This window comes from Cavia porcellus, unplaced genomic scaffold, assembly GCF_034190915.1.
Source record: "Cavia porcellus strain 051 isolate PalLab524CR breed Dunkin Hartley unplaced genomic scaffold, mCavPor4.1 scaffold_27, whole genome shotgun sequence".
Taxonomy (NCBI): domain Eukaryota; kingdom Metazoa; phylum Chordata; class Mammalia; order Rodentia; family Caviidae; genus Cavia; species Cavia porcellus.
Genome location: NW_026947510.1, coordinates 22944764 through 22951179, shown reverse-complemented (window position 1 = coordinate 22951179; position 6416 = coordinate 22944764). Strand labels below are relative to the sequence as shown.

The 6416-nt window shown below is 35.6% G+C and overlaps 1 protein-coding gene across 1 annotated transcript in view; it reads right to left on the bottom strand.

Annotated features, from left to right (window-relative positions):
• The window catches only part of Yme1l1 (YME1 like 1 ATPase), a 128700-nt gene that overhangs the window by 116802 nt on the left and 5482 nt on the right, over positions 1 to 6416 (bottom strand). The window lies entirely within an intron of this gene.

Below are 6416 nucleotides of genomic sequence, written 5' to 3'. Positions count from 1 at the left end.
ATTTTATTTAGGATTTTGATATTTATTAAGAAACTGACATACTGCATTCTTTTTTCTGCTAACAATGATCAGTTTTAGTAACAGCAGCAACTTTATAACCTAAGTAAGGAAAACTATAAGGTCTTGCCATGTAGCCAAAAGTAACCATAAACTCATGGACTAAAGTGATGATCTAACCTCAGCTTCCATAGAAGCCTGGAGGGCACATGCCATCATGCCCAGCTATCTTTTTACTAAACTTTTAGGGTTGGGACTGACTATAGGTTAGTGGTAAAGTGCTTGTTCAGCATGGTGTCTCACTATGTACCCCAAGCAGGCTTCAAACATTTGATTTTTCTGCTTCAGACTACCTAGCAGCTAGTCATAACTGCATGTACTGACTTATTTTAAAAAAATCTTTTAAAACAACAGGAAATTTATCATTCTAAAGAATCTAACTAGAAAATCATCTGAACACTCAGGAGGCGGAGATATAAGCTAGTTTAAGTCCACCCTGGCACTACTAAAAACAAACAAACATTACCTGAACTTTGAACTAAGGATATTTTCTTTAGATTATTATCCTTCAATTTACAGTTATCTTATCTGTTCGTGGGTCAATTTTGCTAACTTGCATCTAATTATTTCAACATACTTTTATTCTTTCACATGGCTGGGCCAAGCATTGGTGGCACATGCCTATAATCCCAGCACTGAGGAGGCTGAGCCAGGAGGATCACCGTGAGTTTGAGGCCAGCCTGGGTTACATAAGCAAGTTTAAGGCCAGCCTGCACTATACAGTGAGACCTTGTCTCAATCAAAACAAAACAAAACAAAACACCACACCAACACATGTAGTGTACATGCCCAGAATCCCATTTACTCAACAGACTGGAGCAAAAAGACAAAGTGTGAAGCCAGCATGAGCCACTTAACAAAATTCCATCTCAAAACTGGGTCAATCCTACAGCAGATGTGGCTTAACTTTAGGCTACAATTGGCAAAAAAAGTACATTGCAGTGAGGAGTAAATGTGAATGTGCATGTGTCTACGGGAACCTGTCTGGAAATTCCTGGATTGAGCACTGATGTCAGACACAAACAAGTTGCTTCAGTCATGAATCACACACACACCTGTAGTGTCATGCTTATTCACGGTAGTCTGTGATTTGCAGCTCACATACATTTACTACACAGTACTGTTGAAGAAACCTATCTGCTGTGAGTGCTGCTCACTGCTAACTTGTTTAAAGACAGAAATGGAGATTCTTCATGTTCCTATTTTTGGCAATCTGGGACTGGGGAATTTAGCTCAGTGGCTCAAGCACTTGCCTGTCACATTCCAGGTTGTAAATTCAATCCCCAGTACAAAAAAAAAATCTATAGCTCTTATTGTACATTTTCCTGATTTAAAATAACATAGAACTATCTAAACTGATAAATTTCAAACACTCTTAAGTCCTACTGTCTATTGCAAACGGGTGGTCATAATCATTAGCATCATTAAAACAAATCTTAAAATGTTAAGTAACCTATTATATTTCTCAAAACAATTACAAGTGTTGCTTCATACCTGGCCAGTACCAAAGTTCTAAACAAATTCGCTGAAGGGTTCTTGGATGTTGTCAAAACAAGCAAGTGGAACGTAAAGACCTGGAGGGAAATTGCTAAAAGTAAATTTCTAGCTTTTCCATACCAAAAACATAAAAATCACATGAAGTATTAAGAATTCTTATCAACTATTAGAAAAGTCACAATATGAGTTTCATAACTTTTGGTCTGTGATATGACCTTACTCTCATAAAAATATCTGAAGTATCATTAATTTAATTACTTTAAAGGGCTGACCCAGCTCGCCTCCCTGGTAAGCAGCTGTGGCTCAGGCAAACTGCAGCCACCCCAGGGAGACAACCACCAGCACCTCCCAGGACCATGGTGTGGACCATGTTGGAACTTGGGTGCTAGGATACCAACCAACCGGCTCAGGCAAGCTGTGGCTGCCCCGGAGATAGAACCACCCAGCATCTCTTGATATTCGCACTATGTTGGAACTTAGGGTGCTAGGAAACCAAGCAACCAGCTCACCTCCCTGGCTAAGCAGTTATGAGCCACACAGGTGTGCGGGCTGAGAATTAAACATCCTATTCCACCACCTTCATTAGCAAATGGGAGCCAGAGGTGTGAGCATCTCTTGGGAGGTTGACCATATGCAATATAGCAAATAAAGGGAATTTCCTTCTATAATCTCTTTGAAGGCAAATATTGTTATCACTGTTTTGCTTTGTTCTGATTAGCTGTATTCAATATTCTGTTTTCATAAGTTTTACAATGTTCTGTATTTCGTTTGATTTTGTTATACCTGATTGAAAAAACAACTATTGTGAAGATAACGAGATATACTACTTTACTTATTACTGTTATCCCGGTAACCTGCGGTGAAGTTCTGTACCAATTTCACTGCACTGTCTCAATAGGCTTTGTTCTGACATATTTTACCACCTTCAAAATAATAAAAACTTTAAATATAAATAAAAGAGCTCTTCATGTTACTGTCACTTAACACATTACTTGTACATCTGATATATAGCTGCCAAAACTAAATTCCAATCAATACAGGTATAAAGTATATATGTTTAAGTTAAAATTACCTTTAGAACATAAAGAAATTGCTCTTCCTTAGAGACAATTTCAAAAGCCTCAGTGATTAAAAAAAAAAAAAAGCAAACTATAGCTATTGCTATCTTTCAAGTTTTCATAACCAGTGAGTACAAAAATAGTTCCCTCCAAAGCTGTGAGCATGAGTACAGTGATCCTTTCCAATTCCTCCTCTTAAGTAATTCGTCAACCCTTTCCTACTTCTTAGATGTTAGGGACTTGCTATGCAGCCAATAAATAGTAGCTATTGTTGATATGTATTAAGTTAAAATTACATACCGCAGATTAGAAGGGCAATATTAAAAATAATACTAAAAAGTTTATCCTATTGAACACAACACACAGCAAGCGCTTCAAGTTTTATATAGACAATAAAAAAGGACTGTCAATCTGAGTCCCCAGTCACAAAACCATTTTTCCCTTCACTCTTGTATTCTTTGATTCTTCATATTGCATAAAAGACCAAAGAAAAGAATTCGCAAATGAATTGTTTATGCAAGGTATAACTTCAAATCATCAACTATTCAAACCTATTCTTTTATTACTGGACTTTTATAAAATGTACTAATTTTAAAATCTGCTTTTCTATTAATATGACATAGATACTTTGATGAAGCACCAATATTCCTTACATATTATCCAAAAAGATATTCTGAAAGCTACACTGACAAGACTACAGTGTAACCTACTTATTATGTCAGGTTGTGAAAAGCTTCAAAAAAAATGTAGACATCTTGTACAAGGAACATTTCTTTATCAATGTATTATCACTGTAGTTAAAATAAGGACAACAAAAACACATTCTTCCCCAGTTGTGGTGGCATACTCCTGAAATCCCAGCACTCAGGAGGCTGAGGCAAGATCACTTCAAGTTTGAAGCCAGCCTGAGCTACAAAGTGAGTTCAAGGCCAGCCCGAACTACACAATGAGACCCAGTCTAATAAAACAAACAAATAAATGAAACACCTTTCTCTAAATACGATATGGTATAGTGCTTTAGATGCCAGAACAGAGTATCAACAGTAATTCAAAAAAGTGATTTGAAGACAATTTTGCTGAAATCCAAACAGTTCACACTTAATTAAAAACACTGTTCCAAACCAGTAATGGTGGTGCACACCTTGTAATCCCAGCTCTGCTGGAAGACTGAGGCAGGAGGATCCAAAGTTAGAGGCCAGTTTGGACCACTCAGCAATTTAGTAAGATTCTGGTCTCAAAAAATAGAAACCAGTTAGGGACATAACTCAGTGCAAAGGTCCTGGATTCAATCCCCAGTTTCACAAATAAATATATATATATATATATATATATATATATATACACATACATATACATACATACACTATATATATAATATATACACATACATACTACATATATATCAATGCGAATTTTTTAATAAATAAATGTACCATGATTATGGAAGATGTCAAAATTAAGGGAAGGGGCAGAATATACAAAAATTCTTGACACTATCTTTGAAATTTTTCTGTAAATCTAACATTGTTTGAACATGAAAAATACCAGAAAAAAAGAGAAAACTTTAAGAACCTGGCCTATAGTAAATGCTAATAAATAATTTCTGTTTTTTATAATACTTAAATGGCATATTTATTAAAACCAAAAATATATAAACATATCATATTTATTTTTAAAGAAGGACTGTGCAGAGACATGAGATATGTGCAAGTGGGAAGAAACACTTTTGCCCCTGTAAAATCCAGGAAGTAGATTTTCTACCAGTTGGTCAATTTGTCCAATTTTTAATTCAGATAATGCAAGGTCCCTTAAATTAAGTGCAGGCTGTAAAAGATTAAGTTAACCAAACAGTACCAAAAAGTAACATTATTGAGACACTTGAAGAGTGTTTATGACCATTATCAAATTTTCAAATCTTAAGACTGATTTTTTAATACTTAAAATATAATTGATAAAAATATTAAGCTCCCAATCAACTGAAGAATCGATAAAAAAGATGCAGTCTTTTTATACAGTGGAGTATTACTCAGTCATAAAGAAGGACACAGGAGACTTTTTATAGGTAAATGGATACAATCTGAGACCACATTCATAAGTGAAATAAATCAGACTCACATTTGTAAACATCATATTGGATCCCTTGCATGAGAAGTCAAAAGAGTAAATAAGGTCTAAAATATACAATAGATACTGTGAAGTGGGAAGAAACTGTTCAAATGGAAAAAGGAAAAAGGATGGGGAAGAAAGGATGGGGGGGAAATGCAAGTCAGTTGTACCATTAAGATTCTCTTAGTTTATTAAAAAAGGAATGTAGGGCTGGGGATTTAGCTGAGTGGCTCAAGCGCTTGCCTAGTTAAGTGCAAGGTCATGAGTTCAATCCCAGTACCAAAAAAAAAAAAAAAAAAAAAAAGGAATGTATGTGCTAATACTGACTGGAGAAATTTTATGCCCACCCATATCTTATACTCTGAGTAACTACTTTAAAGACAACAACATGTAATATATTAACTATTCTTATTCCATTATTTTGCTACAAAATTGTGTAACTTTTTTTCCTATAAAATAAAAATTACATATATTCTTAAATTCTAGTTTCACTGAGGTTAGTCATGTGAAGTTTAAAAAATGCTGAAAAATTCTATCCTTAATGGTATTCTTAAATAAGAAAATGACATTTCAGTATGAATGAGAAAAAATGTACCTTTTTATTCGAATCAGTATCATCATTGAACTAAGCATTATGATTCACAAAATGAGGTTGTGTTTTATAGTTTCCCCTTCTCATCATATAAAGTACTCTCATACAGTGCTAATCCATCAACAATCAGCCAAACATTTAAAATGACTGTGGATGCAGCTCAGAGGTAGAGCACTTGCCTAGTGTGGTATGATGAAAAAACAAGAGGGTTGGTGGGGGTGAAGGGGACGCAAAAAGAAAAGAAAGAATTAAAAGTTACTGTTTTTCATTGCTATACTACTGAGAACCCAGCGCTTCCCAGTGGGCTATGTTCCCTGCCCTTCTGTAATTTTTTGAGAGTCTCAAGCCTGAGGTTGTGAGTTCAATCCTGGTACCAGGAAGAAAAAAAAAAAAAAAAAAAAAGAATGACAGGAGAAAGGGTCTCACTACATCTCTAAACTGCCCAGCTAAGCTTCAATTTGTGATTCTCCTGCCTCAGCCTCCCAGTTATCCCTGGGAGTGCCGGTATCACTGGTGTGGCACCACTGCTGCCACGAAGTTTTACTTTGTTATGTTTTATTGTTACCATTCTGGAGTGGATGTTTGGATAAGCAGTGCTTGATGAAAGCAAAGAAATCATCACATAGCAAAGAAAGTAAGATCAACTAGGGTGTTCAACAATATGAAAAGGTTTTGACATAACATGGTACTTTCCAAAGACAAATACAAGGACTAATGAGGTCCTAAAGGACATCAATCTGTGTTTCACACCATTAGTCTTATATTGCACCCAGGCTTCTAGTTACTTTTCAAGCACCAAAAATGCACTTTAACACCAACTCAGCAATTTCACTTGATAAAGAGTTAACAACGAAGGATGGAAACAATGGTATTGTTTCTGGCAATAACAACAAAAAAGAAATAATACCCAACATAAGACATACACAAAGTTTATACTACAAAGTCATTAAAACTACTAAAAATGTGCTGTGTGCAGTAGCACATGCCTGTAACTCCAGCTGCTTAGGAAGCTGAGGCAGGAGACAATTGCTGGTTTGAGGCAAGCCTAGGCAACACAGGCAGACCCCATCACAAAAGACGACGTCAATAAATAAAAATACAGAAAA